General features: G+C 41.8%; 1 protein-coding gene across 11 annotated transcripts in view; it reads right to left on the bottom strand.

The window, feature by feature from the left end:
• The window catches only part of Pard3 (par-3 family cell polarity regulator), a 542,245-nt gene that overhangs the window by 300,844 nt on the left and 217,505 nt on the right, over positions 1–23,896 (bottom strand). The window lies entirely within an intron of this gene.

Raw genomic sequence — 23,896 nt, 5'->3', positions numbered from 1 at the left:
TCTACCTCTAGTCCTCTGCTCCTGGAATGATGATGAAATAACATCCTGCTTGATAAGGAGACTACAGGGTCTAAATAAGAGCCAGTGCCTTATATATATATAATATATATAATGATATATATATATATGATATATATATATATATATATATATATATATATATAAAATGATAAATACCAAACTGAGAGCAACACCTATACTGTTCTTATTTACCAGTATGCCTAGATAAAATATCCTGAACGCTATGTAGGACAATTAACAAAAAAAGAAAACAAAATTATTTCATCTAACTTTTAACTGCAACTGCAGCTACAGAATTAGTAAGGTAGAATTTAGAAAAATGCTTAGTCTACTAAGGAATTATGCTGAAGAGAACCCTTTTCTTTAATAAAGTAGTTCAGGAAAATGAAAAGCATACAATTACTGCTTCTTTTTAAGATGATTTACAACCATCTTAAATCTTACACACACCTGAAGAGATGATCCGTCTAGGAGATATCTCTGTGTGTGCCTATGACGATGTATCCAGAAAGGTTTAAATGAAAAGGGAAAACCCACACCAACAGTGGGTGGCAGTGTAGCTGGAGTCTTGGAGAAAGTGGGCGGGGCACCAGCACTGCTTCCTGACTGTGAAGCCCAAGTGACCAGCTGCCTCTCACTGCGGCTGCCCAACTTCTCAACATAGTAAACTGTACCCTCACATTTGTGAGTCAAAATAATCACTTCCTTAGTTTGCTTCCATTAGGCTATTGTAACAACAAAGAGAGTAACTGAGTATAGTGAGTGATCTTGAGAGTGCACATGAGCACATAGGAGCTTCCTCTATATGTTCATACAACCCACTCCATGGAAGACTATCCTAATAGCATATTCATGCAGATTAGAATCTATCTATAGTTAACTGTGGTAATAGAATCTGCAACAGATTCAGGCATTATCATTGGACCATGTCAAACCACAGCGGAGGAGAAACCTATGATACAAGTTTCTAATCATTACCTTAAGTAACTCCAACAAACGCCTGCAAATATCTTTAATCCCAGCACTTGGGAGAGAGAAGCAGGTGGATTTCTGAGTTTGAGGCCAGCATAGTCTACATACTGAGTTTCAGGATAGCCAGGGCAACCTGGTGAGACCTTTTCTCGAGAGACCAACCAACACCAACAGCAACAACAACAACAAAACAAAACCGATAGTATGTCTAATAAAACAGTTACAGGAAGCAGTAAGCTCACGTTCAACCCAATCAAAGCCCACAAACAAGTCAACCATGGAAATGACAAACAACATTTGCATCTACACCATGAAAACTTGATAATAGTACCACAAGCTGGGCAACCCTACCCAAGCAAAAAAGAATCACTTGTTAGTTTAACACTGGTTGTAGCCACAACCAATTTAATAGGAGGAACACATACATGAAAGTTGGGGAGGTAATTCAGATTTTTAAGTGTATAAATTACCTGTGACAGCTGCTATTACTTAAATTTTGAAATAAAAAATTAAATAGAGGCTAGGAAATTAGCTCCATTGATAGAGTAATAGCACATGCCTGTAATCCTAGCACTTGTGGAGCAGAGGCAGGAGAATCAGTTCAAGATCACCTTTGGCCACAAGGAGTTGGGGGCTGGCCTGGGCTCTACAAGACCCCATAAGTATATAAATAAAAGCAATGATTAGGAACTATACAGTCACTTTGGTGACAGGTGCATAACATCATGAAGATCAATGTATACTAATATTATAAGGAAAGTCCCTTACCAGAAGGAAACAAAATTATTCCCCAAATTAATGGACTAGACTAGCCCCAAGGGTTATAATGATGTCTGATAATGTAGTTGCTGGGATTTCTGGGTTTTCCATTTCTTAATCAGGTCTTAGTACCAATATCCCTCCCCAGCTTCCAGTGTGTGAGTATAAATACCACACTGGCTCACAAAAGGTCTTTACCAGGGGACACAGCCATAAAGGCTAAAACCTGTACCCATTACCTGCCACAAAATGACCATAGAAAGTAATATTCCATCTCACAGCAGACTCAGACTTCATAATTTCACTGAACTTGTTTGTCCGCATCAACACAGTGGGAGGAACACATTACACACATGATTCCATTACCCCATTACCTGGAACTGTCATTTCTGCCTAAGCATGAGTGTTATGTTGACCTATTAACCTGAAACGAAGGAAATTCACATCTTTGTGGCAATGCATTATTATGAAATTATACCTTAGAGTCTAAGGAATTAGAACTTTTATTGGGCCTCACAGCCAAAGTTAAAAATACACAGTGAGGTCACTTAAGGCTCAAGACTGTCCCCCTATTGTGCACTCCACCTGTTTGTCTAACCTGACTGTAAAAGCACAACCAACTTTATAGGCCTTTGCTTTTCCATGTATTCAACTTTTACACCCTAAGCTTATGCTGTAATCTTACATTATATACTCTTCCATTCCCCTGACCCACAAGTAGTACATGTGTGTATGTATGTTATGGCCAAAAAACAAACCAAAAAACCCAAAACCCAGCTTGTAAAGGCTTTAAGGGGCCGTAGAGCTGGGTCATCACAACACCAAAGTGGCATCCACTGTCCTAAAATGGAAAGTGACTCCAACATCATGGTGACTGAAGTGATCCAGACACAGAGGAGAGAAGCAAACCATCTCATCCCCAGGGAGAAGCTGAATAAGCAGCTCCTCTCGAAGGCCAGAAAGGGGAGGAGGAAGAGGAAACAGGAATGAAGACAACCAGAAAAGGCAATGTGCTCTGGTAGCTGCAGCCACGAATCATTTATTGTTTATTTCAAAATAGCCAAAGTAAGGGATCCCAGACATCCCCAGCACTGATAAGTGAAGGATGCTGGAAAAGATGCAGATGTTATTTACACTGCATGTGTACACACACATCAGTGCACATCACACATGTGGATGCTATTTACACTGCATGTGTACACATACATCAGTGCACATCACACATGCAGAACACTAGCATATTGCACTCCACAAACATACACAATAACCATGAAAAAACAAGACTCCAGTGCGGCTCTGCATTCACACTCACATTGTCAGATCCAGCAGAAACTGATTGTCTCTCCCTATAGCCATGTGCACTTGGAAGTTTACTGGTTTTCTGTCTTTCTTTCTTTCTTTCTTTCTTTCTTTCTTTCTTTCTTTCTTTCTTTCTTTCTTTCTTGGTTTTGTAGCTGCATGAAAATTATAAGGCATTTTTTATGCATCTTACCCAAACACAAAGGTTTAGGAATAGTGTATTAGAAGCAATGACTTCCCTTGGAGGGTCTGAATAATTTTATTTTTTTTTTAATGTGAGTTCTGTACTACTCACAACAGAGAAGCATGTGACTTATTTCACAGATAAGCTGGACTCAATAAGACAACGGGAACAGCCAGCTGTGGTCACAGATCGGTGTTCCAGAAGACAGCCCAGTCTGCTAAGCCAGGGCTCAGTGATCACAGAAATCAGTAAGTTGTTATTCAGCAATGTATCAGAAAAAGCATTGAATTTCTACCTAGGACTATAAATGTTGCTATCAATTATTAAGGAGAGGAATGTTGTTGTCTTCAAGTCAGAACCATACAATCTTAAAGCTACATACTCAACTGATGGCCTCTTCACTTCAGGGAAAGACAAAGAGTACATCTAATTATAAATGCAGATTGTAACAGCACACATTTACATCCCAAAAATGTGATAACAGAGAAGAAAAGGGCCCTATTGGGTACACACAAGGGTGGTTTGGTGATAAAGGACAGTACAGATGAACAGGCTGAGTCTGGTGTGGTTCTTAAAACATTTACCTCAGGATCTGACCTCATCCAAAAAGTAAGGGCCAGGTGTGATGTATGCAATTAATCCTAATGCAGAGGCATAGAAGCAGAGAGGCAGAGGAGAGGCAGAGGAGAGGCAGAGGAGAGGCAGAGGAGAGGCAGAGAGGCAGAGGAGAGGCAGAGAGGCAGAGAGGCAGAGGAGAGGCAGAGAGGCAGAGGAGAGGCAGAGAGGCAGAAGAGAGGCAGAGAGGCAGAGAGGCAGAAGAGAGGCAGAGAGGCAGAGAGGCAGAGAGGCAGAGAGGCAGAGAGGCAGAGAGGCAGAGAGGCAGAGAGGCAGAGAGGCAGAGGCAGGAGGCCGGATGATCTGTGAGTTTGAGGCCACAGTGAGCTCAAGGCCCTACCAGGACTATACAATGTAACAAAACAGTAGCAACAAAAAAGTGAGTAAGCCCTCAAACAGCTGTAGTTAGGGCAGCTCATGGTCCAGGGTGGTTACTATTTAATATGTGAAATGAAAAAAATGCTGAATATTTACTGATTTTTTTCAATTTAAGTGACAATAATAAACCCACTACATGCTCCATAACAATTTAAGTTTATGACAATGATTTTACAAAAAGCAATGCACATGATAACAGAGAAGACAGCCACTGCTTTGTGTTTTATACAATAGAAGACACCTGGATATCCCATATCTGCTTCTGCAGGCACTACTGCTGCAAAATGGAAATGAAGAAAAGCAGCATTATAACTGTGGAGCTGGAGGACAGATCATATTTTAATTGCCTTCTGAGATAATTGTGGAGATTCCTCTCCATACTTGAGGAATAGCTGTTTCTCAAAGGTCAGGCGCAACATGGGTGTGAACTTTTCTCTTACGTTAAAATCTGCTTGTCTATCTCACACTTTTAATGGACTATCTACTTACAAAAAATTCTGTAGCTTTAGTCATCTGGAAAATATTAGCTATTGAGCTAGGCCAATCTTCCCAATGTTGACACATTTTCTTTCCTATCAGAAAAATCACATATGTTAACGTCTCTACTGATCTCATTGGGAATGAGTTATGGGGTGGGAAGCTGTCAACGGGAGCACATTACAGGTTGGGAAGCTGTCAGTCACGCTCACAGTGGGTGTGAGTTTCCCAAACTTGCTTTTCACCGTTAGGTTGAATTTTATATTTGGCAACAAACACTGTCAATTGCTGTGCTTGTTTGATGGGCTTCTGTCATCAGATACCGAATTCTGAACATCCAAGAACCTTCTGCCCTTCTTAAAAGTAAAAATAATGTTACAGGGCCTGTGAGAATAGTGGGTGAGTCAAACATTTGCTGTGTAAGCAAGAGTCCCCCAGTGCTGAGAAAGCCGAGAGAATGGATCCCTTGGGCACTCTGACCAGCCAACCTAGCCAGAAATGGTGAGCTCAGGTTCAGCCAGAGAATCTGTCTAACAATAAGCACGATGACACCCAACATCAACCTCTGACCTGTGTGCGCACACACACATGTACACATGCCCGCACACACACCCCTACCCACACACTAAATGAAATCTAAAAGGTTCCTGATCAAGCCATCACCTAGCAGGGTTTTTTTTTTTTTTTTTACCAGCTGAGATGTTTTATGCTTCTCATTCTACCACTTACCATCTGTGTACTTGGAGTCAGATTGAAGTAATGGCTTTCCCTGGTTCACCGAGTAACAAGCAGGGCTCTTTTTCAATGAGTCTAAGTGGCAAACAAAGCACATACTGCCACGTGAGTCGTGGCCAGCGTGTTACCTTCGGACTGCCCCAACCCGCTTGTGAGGCAAGTAAACAATTCAATGAGGGTTCCTTATGACCTCGGGATGGGGACTGAGACCACAGTCTCACTCATGGTAGCTGATGCTCCACTCAGCCCAGGGGATAGATCTTAATAATATTGGAAGTGTGCTACCCTCTGGCCCCCATGAAATGGTGTCAGTGACTTATAAGGACCCATGAGCCAGAGCCTAAGAATCACTAGCCTGGAATGAGTTTCCTTTCTAAGGCTTAATTCCTAACTGGTAAAACCAGAGACCACCCTGACAGCTGAACTGGTACCCTGAGGAGCAAACATGTCACCTCATACATGTCTACTGCCCTCCCCAGGATCCTCCATCAAACCTCTTCCTAACAGGAGCTGATAACCATCTAGCAATATGTCAAAGCATAAACACATTCATAGGAACCTACAAATACGTTGCAACATTGCAAGGACTACAGCTTGCAAATACCAAAAGCTTTAAGCACAGGTTCAAAGTTAGCTACAAGGTGAATGAGGTTAGGGGTGGGGGTGGTCTCTGAGCAAGCAGACAAGGTCTCAATGAAAGTGATTATGATAAATATCTAGACTTGTGGTTAAGTCCTATGCTTGAGAGGTTCGCTGTCTCTCCTCATGGCAACAGAACTTAGTGTCACTCACAGAGTACCATATTACCCTAGCCATGGGGGATGAAGTAAAATATGATGCAGTAATCTTTCATTTCCTATTGCTGTGACAGAATACCCTGACAGAAGCAACTTCAGAGAGAAGGTATTTGGCTCACAACTCTAGTTCACAGTTCCCCACTGTGGGGGAGTCAGGGTGGTAGAATCAAGAGTCAGAGGATCACACCATACCCAGTCTGGAGCAGGGAACAAGCGCTCAGCTCGCGATCTCCACTCAGAAGACTGCATTTCCTGCCTGATGGATGCTTCTACCCACACCGAGGACTGGGTCCTCCTACTGAACTCTCTTAATCCAGAAAATTTCCTCCCCCACAGACATCCCCACAGCCCAACCCAATCTAGGTAACAACTCATTGGAACTATCTGTCAAAGTGATTCTAAACTCTAACCGTCATATGACTTGTACAACTTACAGAGTGACCCTGGACCAGCAGCCTGCTACAATATCACTAATAATCTCCTGTACACTATGCCCGTTACAATTACTATCAATAATATAGGTAGGTGGTTCTTATCTATTGAAATTCCTCAGCCCTAATTTTAGGAAAACAGAAGTGTTTAAAAAAAATACGATAATGAAACTTTCCAACCGAGCAGCACTTCTGATTTATTTAATATATAGATGTTCAAAGTCTAGCCTCTAGGACATTAAAAAGAAAATTCAAAGATGGGAATCTTTAATAATTAAGCTCCTGGCTGCAGCTCAGAGGGATGTGCAGTGGTACTGGCCCGGGACAGCTGTGCAGGCCGTTTGATGTCACCACTGCTTTGAAGAAGGGCTAAAGGAGCAATCCACCAACATCCCAAGATTCCAGAGTCTCTGTGGTGCTAGTGAGCTATAAATATTGATTTGTTTTCCTAGGTAACGTGCTTTTTAAATAAAGCGAAGAAAGGGTAGATCTAATAAAGTGCCGGAGCAAATGCTAAATGGGAGACACGAGCATTAAGTTAAACTTCGACTTCCTCCTCCTTACTGCATCAAATGCAGCTTCTCTCAGTCCTTCCATCGACTCATGTATTATTTAACCACTTGAGGCGATGAATAAACTTGTTCCAAAAAGCCCTGCCTAAGCTGGCAAGGTATTTAATCAAATCTAAGAATAGCATAGAGCCACAAGGTTTCTAACAGAATTTGCTATACAAACGGCACAATTACTCTACATGAAACCAATTCTCCCTCCCATCTCCAGGGCCACCACACAGTTCCCAGGGACACAGCCCACTGCAGGAAGAGTCAAGTTGTTAACATATGCCATGCTACAAAACCTACCCTCCAATGGGCGTGCACCAAACCGAGCCAGGGAAGAATTTTCCGTACACTCGTCATGGCCCAGGGCGTAGCCCTACCCAGACTGGCAGTTCCACCACCAGGCCCTGCACGGAGATCCTCCCAAAGCTCAAAAAGATATGAATGAGGAAAGCCTGATGCTTTCTGCTTAATTTACAATAACCCTCTGAGAGGTTGGTTTTTTTTATCCATTGGTAAGCATACCTGATTTCTAAACCACCAATCAAACGCCGAGGCCCAGCATTCTTGGTCTGGTCAATCCACAGCAACATTAAAACAAATCCTCGTCTATGCATTCTAGGATGTATTATCTGAAGTTCCCAGAAAAAAAAAAAAAAAAATTCCTTCCCATGTTGACCCTTCTATACAAAGGCTGACTGGCTGATCAGAACATCGATGGCTGTGGAGAGCTAGATTATTGCAAGTCCAGAGCTAAATTACCCTGGGCTATCCTAGCTATCCTACCATCTCTGTGTGTGACCTAACATCCTTGTGACTGTTAAGTAAGTCCTGTGAAATGTGTTAACAGACCACTCGCTTCACCAATGCAAAGACTAAGAATGTCCTCTAGCAGCATCTAAGGCCCCCTGCTGAGATCTCTCGCTTTGCTGTAACCTGCCCACCTGGATTTCCAGCACTGTGTTTGAAAAGTGCCTTGATTTATAACTTTCTTTGTTCTGTTACTATAGAACATCATGAAAGCGTTACCATGTTGGAACACAGAATTTGGAGTGACCTGAATATGTATTCTTGGGCGGCAGTCATTCATTCACATTTGGCTTCCTAATGAACCATCTCTTCAATCCTTTTGAGGCGAGCGTTGTGGTTTTTTTCTAGGACACATCTGAACACTGCTCTATACCTCATGCCCAAATGTACCTGAACACTTCCAGGGAAGGCACCGATGTCACAGGTATTCCCAGGTCCACCTTCTCTAAGAGGTTCCCACGGCCGAACAGAAGTTGTCCTCATATGAAATAGTCCACTTAGAATTCTTCCTCTGGCACAGAAAATGGTACTTGGAAATGTTTGCAAAGCTGCTGGCTTATAAATTAAATGTGTGAATAAATGTGGCTTCCAGCTATCTCCTTTTATACCCACTGTCTAGATTATAAGGTCAATCTCTTTATCAAAGAAGAAAATGACCCCTATTGGTAGCCCAAGGTGGATAGGTTTTATTTTCCTCTCTCTCTCCCTGATGATAAAAAAGGAATGACTTGCTAGTGCAAACACTACAATAATAGATGGAATCCCAGAAACAGAGTCTTTTCATCTTATTGTCTTTCCTATTAAGTTTTCATTGCTGTCCCTTCATGCACAGCCGAGTCCCCTACAGCAGTGCCTGCGCACCACATACCTCAGGTTAAAGCCGACACTCCACTAAGAATTTTACACTCTCTGAATCAAATCCCCCATATCCCCACAAGTTTACCATTTCAGGTCAACGATTATGTAATCAAAGTTGAAAACATTCAATTATATCTGACAAGGAATTTGTCTCTCAAAACTTGCCATTGACTATTGACTAACAGAGAGGCCCACGCTCTCCACTTGGCCATTTGTCTTCTGTTATCTTATTAAGGACTTGCGGACATCACTAACTGTCAGGCTAACTTTTGAGAGGCATTACTTTCCTATCCTTTATGATTCTGACCTCTGGCCTTCAGTGCTCTAGGAACAAGTAACAACTCCCCTCGCCTCGGGACTAATGATCCACAACATTCACTAGTGGATTTTCTATCAAAAGGTGGAGCGGGTGCCACCATTGACGTCTGGTTCTAGAATGACTCCACTCACATGCTTATCAGTTGCTTCATGGAGGCAGACTTGACTTAAATCTCCGGTGTGTGGCATCCACAGTCTCTTTCTGTTGTTGTTGTGACTGGGTTAATTTATTTTTGTGGCGCTGGGATGGACTCTAGGCTTCAAACCTGTTTAGGCAAATGCAGTGCAATACACTCCAGCCCAAATCTCTACCCTTTATTTCGGTCACAGATGGAGTTTTTGTCTTAAAAATGAATCTCCGCTAAGGAAGCCTGAGGACACACTATACACTAGTCACTCGACTAGCTACTGGGGGCAAACAGATTTCAGTGAGAAGAAAGGAATTACAAAATAACACTGCACTGTATGTCACCAAGGGATCGGCGTAAATGGCGTAAGGGACGACAGGAAAGGAAGCACCAGTTTACAAAGGGGAGAACAGGACACACGCTGTCCGTGATCCTGGCGTGCATGCTCCACTTTTGGATCAGTTCCTCACGGTGGCACTGTGTACATGCTGTTTGGTAATAAGCTTGTTTGGCACCAGGCAGCTGCTCCATGCCGTGAGCAAAGCTTCATGGTCCTGAAACATATGGCCGCATGTCTACGTGTATTACCTTCAATGGGTAGAAAGGGCTCACTGGTAATCTAATGTGGTCATTTTTCTCCTTAAGGGAGGAGTAATGGACGTGTTAATACATCCTTTGCATCTATAGCAGGCAGTCAGGGGTAGGGACACTGACACTGGCTAGATACTATGGTTAAGAATGTGAGCGAACTTTCACACGCTAATAGGAATTCCTCAGAGCCAGACTAAGAAAATAGCTAAAGTTATTCTTCTCATTTTAGAGGTAGGGAAGTTTGGCGTTAGACAAATAAGAACTCCTGACTAGAGTTAATGTCCAAGTGACTGTGGAGGTGAATTCATGTCTCAGTCATCAGAACAAAGATGGGCTCCCACCCAACAAGGGTGGGATCAGAATCTCCTGAGTCTAGGGCCTGAACCCATACCTTGTTCACAAATTCCTAGCACAATGAGTCCTCATCACCAAAGGGCAGCCATATAGCAAATGCATTTCAGCAGATCCCATAATAACAGAATAGGAAAGACGGATCAGGCCTGGAAATCCAGCTAAGAACACAGATTCCAATGCCAAAGGTTTACAGTGGATCTAATATTCTGTGTTTTCACAAGAATTTTCTAACACCTATTGGAATTTCTGTGACATATTTTATGTTTATATTCATACTTTGGGAAATCACAGCTCAGCAAGTCATCAGATTCTGCCCCATGCAGAAGCCACTGTTAGGGTTTATTTCACTCAAGTCCCTTTGGCCTTAGTTCAAAGCTCAGAGGCTGTGAGAGGATAGTGATGGCTACACTGTTCAGAGACACGTCTCTCTGAATTTAAGACTCTGGTCATTCTGTAGACCAGCGAACTTAGCACTATGAAAGCATAATGTATAGTTTGATACTCCCGATTGTATTAACCTCTTATCACGCCACACAGGACACGATCAAAGGGGGCTCCGTTTCTTTCAACTTCACTTTGAAACTTTAAAGAAGAAGAAATCCTTAAGGAATTCAGGGAGAGGGCGGGCAGAGATGGCTCAGTGGTTAAGAGCACTTGTTGCTCTTGCAGAGGACCCAAGTTCAACTCGCAGCACCCACGTGGCAGTTCATAGTCATCTGCAGCTTGAACACCAGGGTGTCTGATGCCTTCTTCTGACTTCTGTGGGTGCTAAGTGTGTCCACAGTGTCCATACATGCAAGCAAAAATACTCACACATAAAATAAAAGGAATATATATATATATATATATATAATTTTAAAGAAGGAAAAGAATACAGGGAACAGAGGAGAATCTAAATTTTCTAAACATCTAATGGAATTTTTGTGACATATTTTATGTTTATATTCACACTTTGGGAAATCACAGCTCATATCTAGACTCCCCAAAGAAATAAACAAACATTTACATATGATTTTATCAAGGTGCTATATTTAGCAGTAACCCACTGTGCTAATACAAATGTTATCATAAATCTGCTTCAAAATAAAGTTCCAATCACAATCCTAGCAGTTAACAGTCCTCTGCTTAATATGCTGAGTACATCAGAGTCGGCCGCTCTCTAATTGGAGAGATAAAGCGCTTTAATATTGATGAAATATTTCTAATATTTAAGTAGCAGTTTTACACCATTAAATCTAAACAACTTTACCTATCACTCTGGCAGTCTGACAACCAAGCAAAAAGAATTCAACCCAATAGTGGTTTCCTAGGCAACAAGCAGAAAGAACCACCGGGGGAAAAATATCGAAAACAAGAAAAAGCATTGTGGCATTTCCAGTAGGCTTAAGAAATGCATTCTAATTGTTCAAATGTCACAAAGACAACAATATTGAAAATCATTTCATTGGAAATGACTCAAAAAGATAATGCCATTTTCATAGCATAGCAAACGGGGTGTGGAGAAATAGAAAAATTAGATTCCCTTCCTTTATTCTGAATTAAGTAGGGTCAGTCATCAATCTTGTCTGATTTTATGAAATTTATCTACATTAGTACAGATTTCTAATATGCCTCCTTATTTCCCTATAGCAAGGATGAGCTGACAATCACCACATGTAGAATCACATAGAGTGAGGAGACTGTAGTTTAGATGGAGCCTCTGGGCATCTCCGGGCACACAGAGGACCCTATGCAGGCTTTGGTCTTCATTCAAAAGGAAAGCCCTTTGTAATGGTTAAATTCATTATCTACTTGACAAGCTCTCTAATCAGCTTGGAGACGAACCTCTGGGCATGTCTGCAAGCAAGCTTCTAGATTAAGTTAACTGAAGCAGAAAGACCTACCTTAAGTGTGAGTGGGACCTTCCTCTAAGCTAGCATCGTGGACTGAATGAAAAGAAGACAGTGGATACCAGGATGCATCTCTCTGCTTCCTGACTGCAGAGACAAGCTCCTGTGAACACACACCCTACTGTGATAGACTGGACTGGCCAAGCTAATCAGAACGAACCACTCCTTCCTTAAGTTGCTTTTGTGAGGTGGCTCCACACAGTTGCAGCGAAAAAAGTAACAGTACAGTTCTCCTTAAAAAAGTAACAGTACAGTTCTCCTTAAAAACAGATGGCTATCCTCCCTTGCCTCCTGGTCTTTTTCTCTGTAACACAGAGGGCACCTGGATTCAACCTCACAAACCTCTTAGCTTGTGACTTTTAGAGCAGAATCACAGAAGGCTGGTCTGTAATTCTGCTGATGAAATCAGTACTATGTTCTAGGCAACTTGACACTTTCTTTATAGTCCTTGAACTTTGACTGGTAATCTTGAGAAAAGAATATTGGAAGCACTATATACTGCATAGGTAATTTAAGGTCTTATCTCTATGATAGGAGAGCCTTTTCTAGAATAAGAAATGTGGAAGGGAAGCTCTCAACCCACACTGAATGGTACTGCAGTCCTATGAGACGCTCACTATTGTAACCCAACCAACTTTCTCAGAGACACACTTCAATAATTTAGAAACTTGGGTGAAACTTATCCAATAATTTAGTCAAAGCCATCAATTTAGTAGCTGCGGTCAAATATGACAAAAGTGTTTTTCCGATAATTCACCTCTTGATGGTTGGTAAATTAAGGAAACAAACAGTAGAATGTAAATAATAATAATAATAATAATAAATAATAATAACAATAAATGATAAAATAAGAAAAATTTTGTTTCTATCATATATTCCAAACAAAGCAAGGGAAAAATGTTGCAATTCTTTCCCAGTGGCAGTCCACCAGCATTGTGAGAATGGTGCTAACAGCTCAAGAGTGGTGGGCAACCCTGACCTGGGTGTTCCAGTGATGAGTGTACAACCTTTTTACCTAGGTGAACCCGTGAACAGTGTGCAGTTCTGACCTGGGTGTCCCAATGATCCATGGGTGTCCCAATGATCCATCCGTGTGCAACCCTGTAGTCTGAGTGTCCTAGTGATCAGTGTGCAACCCTGTAGTTTGGGTGTCCTAGTGATCAGTGTGCAACCTTGTTACCTAGGTGATCCACTGATCAGTGTGCAACCCTGACCTGGGTGCCCCATTGATCAGTGTGCAACCCTGACCTGGGTGTCCTAGTGATCATTATGCAACCCTGTAGTCGGGGTTTCCCTGTGATTGGTATGCAATCCTGACCTGGGCGTCTGTTTTCATATGTATGTGTTCCCTTTTTCATATATGCTTGCTCACATATAAAAGCCAAAATAACAGAAGGCTGAGAGCTGCCACGGATCAAGCTGATAACTTGTGAGAAAAGTGAGTTCTTAGAAACAGAGCACATTAACTTCGGTTCATTTGGACACGCTGTCTCTGTTGGATTGTTTTGTATCCAGCTCTCTAAACTCTCTTACTGGTTACAAAACACAGACGAGGAGGGTCACCATACTTTATCTGTACGCCACACAAAGCCATCTTAAAGAAAATTTAAACAACACTGTAATTAATTAAAACTCTGAGCTGGGTTTGGTGGCATAGACTTTTAATGGAAACCCAATAGAAACAGAGGCAGAAGGATTCTAAATTTTAGGCCAGTCCAAGCTATAGATACAAAACCAGTGGTAACCTGGCCTGCATACTGAGACTGTAGCTTTAAAAGGGAAACAAGTGTACCCTAAGAGTCCAGAGGACTGTTATGGGGGCTAGAATCCATGCAGGTCCACAGGGGCCTGACAAAGCACGCAAATAATGAAATGTGGACTGGATTTTCTCCCATCCCTATGAGCAGGTGTGGCTGATGTCAAGATCCACATCTGATCTGATACGGGTAAAATTGGCCCCTTTTTCATAGTTTTTAACTTAACTTACGTTTTCCTTTCTCGCAGTTTTTCTTTTTTAATTTTACAAAAGACTTGTTATTTCAGATATCAGTATATAATGTGGTTTGATTGAGCAATGTCCTCCGTAGTTGGGGGTATTTGAACCCTTGATCTTCAGGTGTTTGGGGAGATGGTCCAGGACTGCTGAAAAAAGCATGTCACCTAGGGCTCATTTTGAGGGTTTATCACATTGCACCATTTCAGATTGTATTCTTTCTCTTTCTCTCCCTCTCGCTTGCATGCGCATGTATGTGCGCTGTGTGTTTCTGTCTGTCTTTGTATATCTGTCTGTCTGTCTCTGTGTATATATATGTAAGTTTGTCTGCCTCTCTCTGTTTCTCTCTCTTTCTCTCGGAGTATGTGTGACTGTCTATCCTTCTGTTTGTGTATATGTGTGTCTCTCTCTCTGTCTCTCTCTCTCTCTCTCTCTCTCCTTCCATCCTCTCTCTCCCCTCATGTGTGTATCTGTCTCTCTTTGTGTATATATGTGTGTGAATGTGTCTGTCTCTCTTATCTCTGTTTCTCTGAATATGAGTGAGTGTGTGTGTGTGTGTCTGTGTATGTATATGTTTGTCTCTCTATCTCTGTGTGTCTGTAAGTATGAATGTGAGTGTGTCGGTCTGTCTCTCTGTCTTTCTCTCTTCCTCTCTACGTATATGTGTGTGTGTGTCTGTGTGTATGTCTTATGTGTGTCTCTCCGCCTCTCTCTCTCTTTCTCTCTCTCTGCCTGCTACATGTGAATGGATATATGCTCTCTAGCTTCCTGCTATTGCTGAGTGCTACTATGCCTTGCCCTAACTATAGAGTCATAGTATTTTATCATAAACAAACAAACAAATGAAAAATACGACTAATGCAACTAACTGTCCATCAGCTAACAGCATTTCTGGGTTTGTAGCACATCAGCTGCACATACAGAAGACTGTAAACTATGACGCATCACAGTTAGCAGAAGATAGGGCTGGGCAAGAGCCACAGTTGGTAGAGCACTCTCCTCACATGCCCAAGTCCTTGGTTTGATCCCAAGCACCACTTAAACTGAGTGGGTGGTACAGGCCTGTTACCTCAGAATTGAAGAGAGGGAGGGAGTTCAAGGCCATCTGTGGCTACACAGCAAGTTTAAGGCCAACCAGGGATGTATAAGACCTATTTGAAATAATAATAATGACAGTTATATAATAATATGTGCACTGACTCTAACATGCCAGGAAAGTAGTAGATTTAAAAGTGCATGCTGAAAAGTTAATTAGAATTAATGTATTCCAAGCAATTGCCTTTCAATTACCAATCCCACAATGCACAGGAGGCAGGGCACCCAGAGAACACTACTCTTCTTTGATGGAAAAATGTCCCCAAACTCAAAACCCTTTGAAACCTCAGATTTCACAACTTCTCTAAAGCAAAGTGTGGTTATGAATTATCATGCCCCAAATGGAATAGATCTGCAAAGATTAGACAATGTTTTGACAAACCACGTTCCTTTCATGTTTGCGTTCCTAAAAGAGCAAAGAGAGAGTCAATTGAAAAGCGACAGTGCTCAGCTCCTTAAAACTTAATCATGAGAATCGTGCAGAACACACCAGCAAAGGAACCCATTTCGGACCAACACATAGCCACTCAATTAAATGAGGGGGGAAAAAACCAAGTTAAATGTTTTATTGACATATCAGTGAAATCACAAAATATGAGCAACCAAAGGAAAAGAGGCCCCTCCACCTTCTCATCAGGAAAAAGTCTGCAGCTGAGGAAGCAAATGCTCCTATTGCTATTCTGTAGCATCAATCGCCCAGAAAGATCAATCATCAGAAAACTCTGACACTTTCCCAGAATGCAGTCCGTATCTCTGTAGTCCCAGTTCACATTTACCTTACAATTTAAGGAGTATGTAGGCTTAGCATGTTAGGAGCAATGCTCAAAGCAGAACAGACATGACAAAGGCAAGGGGTGCCGATGCTGAAGTTGTGCTTGTTGGGACACTGTGTTCCTTACCCACTTTACCCAATGAATATCTCATGACCAGCCATTTATTCATCCATTCATCCATTCATCCATTTGCCATTAACAAGCCCCTCCTCTGTCCTCTCTCACTGATACTTGCTAAACTTAATCCAGGTACCTCAAAAATGGAATGGTCTGTAGAAACCAACTGTACCAACTTTACACTCAAAATCTGGGTACAATGAATGGGGGCACAGAGAGTTAAGATACACGTTAGCACTAAGTTTTACCAAAACAGGACACACAAAGGGCCTGGGTTTAATCCCCAGTACTGAAATAAATCAGGTGTGTATGGCACACCTGAAATCCCAGCACTGAGGTAAGAGGAAGGAGTCGGAATTCAACATCAACCTTTACTACAGAGTTGGAGGCTAGAATAGAATACAATAAAATCTGTCTTAAAACAAACAAACAGCAAAAGTGTAACACAGGTTAAGCAGTACACACATAAAATTTGAGCTTTGGGTTGAAGAGATGGCTCAGCAGTTAAGAGCACTGACTGCTCTTCCGAAGGACCTGAGTTCAAATCCCAGCAACCACATGGCGGCTCAAAACCATCCATAATGAGATCTGGCGTCCTCTTCTGGTGTGTCTAAAGACAGCTACAGTGTACTTACATAAAATAATCAATAAATCTTCGGGCTGGAGCAAGCAGAGGTCCTCAGTTCAATTCCCAGCAACCACTTGATAGCTCACAGCCATCTGTAAAGCTACAGTGTATTCATATACATAAAATAAATAAATCTTTTTTTAAAAAATTAAAAATAAAATAAAACTTAAACTTTTGGAAGCTGAAGGGTATAGAACTCCAATCCCAGACAAACCTGGGAGAACAACTAAAAACAAACACAGCATTTTTTTCCCCCTGTCTTTATGAGAGGCAAAGAGGCCTGGTAGAAACCCTGCGACTTATGCAGGGGAAGAACCCTGCAAGCCCCCCTTACAGGAAATGCTTGAAAATGCCTTCATTTCTGACATACTCCATTTGTTTTGATCACTTATTTGTATTGTTTCTTTTTCACAGCTGGTAAGGAACAGCAGCCACAACCATAAGCCCACAGGCAAATCAAACTTCTTGGAAGCATGAATTTGGATTCAAATTTGGCAATGTATATGCCTTGCTGATGCACAGAGTGACCGGAGTCAGAAGACAGGACAGAGTACCACTGAGACAGGCTTTCAGTGAGGGTACTTCCTAATTTAAAGTCTCAATTGTCCACATTAACAGAGCTGTTGCAGGAGCACTAGTTAACTCAAGACACAGATGCAGGAAAATGCATGTGCAGCTTAGCTGGTAAGGTACCTAGCATGCTCAAAGCCCCGATTTTAATACCCAGCTTCCATGTGGTTATAAGCACTAGGGAGACAGATGCTGTGGGAATCAGAAGTTCAAGGTCATCTGCTACTATGGGTGTCACAGGCCAGGTTATACCTCAAAAAGCGACTTACGAAGTTTTCATACAAAGTCTTAGACAATAAACAAAAAATTAAATATTTAACAATGGCATCCAGTAAAAGGTCTTATTATGAAAATATTCCATGTTCAATAATAAATCCACACTAAAGGAACTTGGTCAGTTTTACTGACCGATTGAGTATAGCCTGGGACCCTGGCGATGTCTCCAGAGACATGAACAGTGGTTGATCTTACTGCCCTGGAGAACTTTCACAATCCCTGTTCAAGGACACCAATCTGCTAGTCTCGTGAGCTAAGAGGAAGAATCCGTACTTCAGCACTGTGGAGCTGTCGGCACACAAACAAGAAAGGTAGTGTTCTTTCTGCTCCTCTTGAGTCATGATCTCCTTATGTTGCTGAGACTAATCTTGAACTCCGGTCCTCAAGGGTTTATGCCTCCTCTTCTTGGGGGTGGGGGGTGGGGGGGGGCACTGTGCTTACACACACACACACACAAAACACCTACAAAACAAAACAAAACAAAACCTGCATGCTCTAGAGATAGGCATAAAATTAGCTGCAAAAGACAGGCATGGAAGTCAAGAAACTTATCCATTCTTTAAAAGCTAGTAAATGCCCATGTATCCAACTCCTCTCTATCCCAAGAAATCAAAAGTAGAAAAGGCTAAACTACATAAAGAATGGCCCCTGAGGCAAAGGCCAGCAGTGGAGAGGATTCCCAGCTACTGAACTATCAGGACCTACAAGGAAGTAAAAGCCAAGAAGCGCAGACCAACCAGGATGGTGAACTGGCCCCACCGTTCAGTGTTCAGTATTCGCAGCCTGTACATGATTTTCCTAATTGAAATTTCACACAGTACAAAAGTGAGTAATTATCATGGAATTTTTCTAATGATGCAAACAAGATAAAAATGGAAGAAACTTTTATTTAAACCAGAGTCTTTTTTACCAATCAAACAGAATTATATAACAATGGTCAGAATTCTGTTTTTCATAAAACAGGGCTCCATGGAGCTCATCTAAACCAAGCAAAGCGTGAGTGAAACACTCCGTGGTTAGCCCTCACTGCCTCTGTTTGCCTTCTTGACATATTTAAAATGACCAAACCAACAGCAGCTGTGTACCCTGTCCAAGTCTTCACTGGTGTACAGGCAGGCACCGATCGGGGGAACAATGGCTTCGTCCATGTAGCAGGGGTAGGGTAATCATACTGGAACATTTATTGAGCATGCATGAGAACCTGGGGATTATATCCAGCACCATTTATGATTGGGTACATGAATGGATAGCAGCAGAAGTGCTGTGTTAAACTGTGAATATAGTAACACCCACTCAATCTGTGGGTGTTTGGACTGTTGTGGTTTGAATATGATACATATACACACACACACACACACACACACACACCCAGGATCATATATTTGGACACTGAATCCCCAGTAGTAGCTCAATATCTTTAGGAAATGAAGCCTTCCAGGGGTAAATATGCATCAGGCTGGGAGGAATAATGGTGTCTGAGAGTTTGAGAACCAGACTCACTTATGATCATTTGCACTCTGCTTGCGGGCTGCGGCTATAATGGGACCAGTTGCCCCACACTAAGGCATTCATGCTTTGCCTACCCTGATAGGCTGCATCCTTTGTCCTGTGAGCCAAAAATTAACCCTTCCTTACTTAAGTTGTCTTTTGTCAACTCTCCCCCCCCCCAGAACAAGAAGAAAAATAACCAATGTAGAAGATTAGAAGAGAACAACAAGGTATATGGACAAGGATACAGGTCACATATATATTGTTACATTGTGTCTTAGGGTTTTACTGCCAGGAACAGACACTATGACCAAGGCAAGTCTTACAAGGACAGCATTTAAGTGGGGCATGTTCAGAGGTTCGGTCCATTATCAAGGCAAGAACATGGCAGCATCCAGGCCGGCATGGCACAGGAGCTGAGAGTTTTACATCTTCATCTGAAGGCTGCTAGCAGAATACTAGCTTCCAGGCAGCTAGGATAAGGGTCTTATAACCCATACCCATAAGGCCACGCCTACTCTAACAAGGTCACACCTACTCTAATAAGCCACACCTACTCCAACAAGGCCACACCTACTCCAACAAGGCCACACCTCTTAATAGTGACTAATATGGGCCGAGCATATACAAACCATCACACATCACATTATTGCAATTGTTGTTACTAATTACTGTTAATGTCTTCCGTGAGTTGAATGAGAATGGCCACAATAGGCTCTTATTTTTGAATGTTTAGTCACCAGAGAGTGGAACTGTTTAAGAAGGATTAGGAGCTATGGCCTTGTGGAAGAAGTTGTGTCACTGGGGGTGGGTTTGAGGTTTCAAAAGTCCACACCAGGCGCAGTCTGTCTCTCTGTCTGTTTGCACCCTCTCTCCTATCTGCCTGCCTGCCTACCCAGATGCCTGTGGATAAAGAAAGATGTAAAATTCTCAGCTAAGGCCAGTCAGCTTCCCACCATAATGAACACAGACTAACCCTCTAAAACTGTAATCAAGGCAGGACCCAAATAAATGTTTTCTTTTATGACAGTTGCCTTGGTCATGGGGACTCTTTACAGCAACAGAACAGTAACTGAGACAACGTCTTACTATGTCTAATTAAACTTTATTAGAAGTACGCATCTATAGACAAAAACATACAGAAAGGCATGGTAGCCTGTACCTATAATCCTAGCATTTGGGAGGTGGAGGCAGAAGGATATTCAATTCAAAATCAGCCTCAGGCCAGCATGAGCAACATTGATACCCTGTCTCACACATAAAAGAAAGAAGCTTATACATAGGGCTATGAGCTTAAAAGAGAGAAGGACAAAACAAAAACAAAACAAAACAAAACAAAACCTCCCTTTAAAGAGGAGCAAAGAGGAGAACACTTCTCTGACCAAAACAACCTCCTGGCTCCTTACCACCTAGCTCCTCCTTAGCCTTGCCCACAGATCAGAAGTCAGAATGGTGTTTTTCTCCTGAGTTTTGATCCAGCGGGGACTTTGTTTCTGTCTCCCTTTCACAACCCACTTGTTCCAGTTAAAACAGAACCATAACCATTTGGCTAATAAGAATCCTTACTAGATATCCATGCACTATTAATCTACCTAATCACCAGCTGCTCTTCCTTGTTCTAAGTCATAAATCTTCAGGCTGAAACATCACTGCCAAGCAACATAATATCCTTTTCCAATTCATTATCGCAAACTCTATATTTAAAATAAATACTGTTCCAGCTGATTTAAATAACAAATCAGCCAATGGATCAACCATGGCCCACAATGACATTTTAATTAAGTGTGATAATAGGGCTGCATAACCTAGCAGAGCTCTGAGACACCCTTCGGTCACGGCGTTTCCCAGATTACTGTTGGTCCAAGCTGCCCTGACTGATCCAGTTGTAATTTTCCATCTTTAAACATGAGAATTAACTTTTAAAAAAATCATTATCCTCGATACTTGTTAAATCTTTCCATACATATCTTCATCATCAGCTTTGTGTATATACTTAGACATAAGCACGTTTATGGATGTATATTCACAGTGTATATATCTAAATACTATGATATTGATATACATGTATATATCAAATTATTAATAGGCAACCACTACAAAGGCAAAAAAAGACACCAAGTGGACAGCAGTACAACTGCAAGGTGGAAACTTTTGTGACTGCTGTGCTTGCCACGTCATACTTAAACCAGGTGTAGTGGCTTATACCTTTAATCCCAGCACTCTGCAGGGAGGGGCAGTCAAATCTCTGCATTTGAAGCCAGCCTATTCTACAGAGTGAGTTCAAGGATGGCCAGGGCTACACGTCTTGAAAAGCGAAAGAAAAGGTTGAGGAAATAAAGGAAAGCAGCTGTGGATTCCTAGAACACACAGGTGTGTAGGATGCAGATACATGCAGCTGTGGAGCCCTACAACACACAGGTGTGTAGGGTGCAGATACATGCAGCTGTGGAGCCCTACAACACACAGGTGTGTAGAATGCAGATACACGCAGCTGTGGAGCCCTAGAACAGATTGTGTGTAGGATGCAAATACATGCAGCTGTGGAGCCCTAGAATAAATGGTATGCAGGGTGCAGATACATGCAGCTGTGGAGCCCTAGAATAGATGTTGTGTACGGTGCAGATACATGCATCTGTGGAGCCCTAGAACAGATGGTATGTAGGATGCAGATACATCCCAAACCTTTCAGAGAGAATGGGAGGAAGGAGGCTGGTGAAGGAACTCACAGTATGATGGGATTTAAGAACAAATGAGGCTGACAGTTTACACTTATAACAAGAGGCAGAAACAGCAGGGAGGGTAGCAAAGGCAATTGTAGATTTAGTTCACCTTTCAAATATAAGATGAAGATGTTAAAAGAACACATCAAATGCAGAATGCTGAAAGACCTCTATTATAAAAACACCTACTTCCTAAAGAGGTTTTCTGCAACACATCTGAGCAACCTACTATGCACCCACACTTCTGTGCTCACCAGTCACCATGTAATCATACATAATTAAGACTCTTAATGGAGCATAAAGATGATGATCTGTCGGTGGGAACTGCAGTCTGGATGAGAATATCCCCTAGAAACCATGAGATGCAATTGAGGCTCAACCAGCACTGCTAGAAAGAGTTAGAACCTTCTACAAGCAGAGACTGTAGGAAGGAAGCCAGTTCATTAGGGAGTGGGCCCTTGAAAGGTAGTATCAGAGCCTAACCCCTTATTCTCTTCTAGTTTACTTCCTGGCAGTTATAAAACATTCACCAAACTCCTGCCATGATTCACAGTGAGACCCACAGGACTGAGCAGCAAGATGAAATAGCTGTGAACTGAATCCATGAGCTAGAATAAATAATTTGATCAGTTATAGACAGTGGTTATCTTCAGTGCTTGTCAGTGATAGAAATCTCACTCTCTTGGTAGGCAATAAACTGATAAATAATTGAAAATCAATAGAAAAAAAATTTAAAAACAAAATGACTTTGACTTTCAGGGATGTTTACATCCTTTAAAATGTCATCCCACAGAGGCCATTAGTTACATCTAGAAGTGGAGGAGGTTACAACATCAAAGGCTTTTGCTCACCCAGTGATTGGGACTGACTCAATGGTTCTGAGACAGAAGAGGTGTCTCCAGCTGCCAGAAGAGCCTAACAGAATCAAATAAAGCAGGATACGAAACTACTCCTGAGGTTCAAAAATATTGTTCAAAGAACTATAAATAAGCAAACATATCGTCAAGAAAAAAAACAAACAAGAGGTCTATGTCAAGTGCAGCAGAGAAAGGATTTTATCTGCAGGATTTCAAAGGGACAGAGTGATCCACAGTATGTGTACGATAGGAATTAAGGAATAAAGGATTGAGCATCAGATGCAACAGAAGACAAAAAGATACTTTGTATGTTCTCTATTATACAGTGTATACTGAAACACTTTCATGTAGCTGTATGTGTGTGCAGCAACACACGTCATAAAGGATTGAGAACTAGATGCAACAAAAGATGGAAACAAAAATTGTACATTGTGTACTCGGATACGTCACGTAGCTCTGTGTGTGTGTGTGTGTGTGTGTGTGTGTGTGTGTGTGTAACAACACACTTCTTACTGTCTTTGAAAAAGGCTTTCTTATCTCTGGTTTAAATAATACCTCTTTAACATAGCCATGACAACACTAACATCACAAATCTTCAGGTATAAACAACCATTTCTCAGTTTCACAGACAGCATAGTCAGGCATATCGAATAGAGTCCCATAAAAAAGGAGATCAAGCCAGGCCCTCAAGGTCAAGAACACTTTAATCATTACACAGAAGGAGTGATGGAAAAGTGGTTGTGCAGTGGAGAAATCTTTGAGGCATAAATGGTAATCTGTGAATGTACAGCAGACGTGGAAGGCGGGAGAACTTTCTGTAGAAGGGCCCAGTTCCACATGATCTGCCTCTAATTTCAAAAGCAACTTCTGAAGAAACCTACGGTTCATCTGAGGAATACATGTCAAGGCATGGAGACACCACGTGTGACCTGAATCCCACCAAGTCAGTCTGTCCTAAGGGGGACCAGAATGGTCTACAATGTTTCTTGGGCTATTGGACTGTTGATTACACACAGTGCAAACATCTTTATATATACTACTCACACTCAGTGCAAAGCATCTTTACATTATATATGTTAAGATGTTCGTGTGTGTGTGTGTGTGTGTGTGTGTGTGTGTGTGTGACTAGACTGTAGCTGTGTGTGTGTGTGTGTGTGTGTGTGTGTGTGTGTGTGTGTGACTAGACTGTAGCTTCATGAAAGAGGA

This window comes from Mus caroli, chromosome 8 (genome assembly GCF_900094665.2).
Source record: "Mus caroli chromosome 8, CAROLI_EIJ_v1.1, whole genome shotgun sequence".
Lineage (NCBI taxonomy): Eukaryota > Metazoa > Chordata > Mammalia > Rodentia > Muridae > Mus > Mus caroli.
This window is presented reverse-complemented; position numbering and strand designations above follow the sequence as displayed.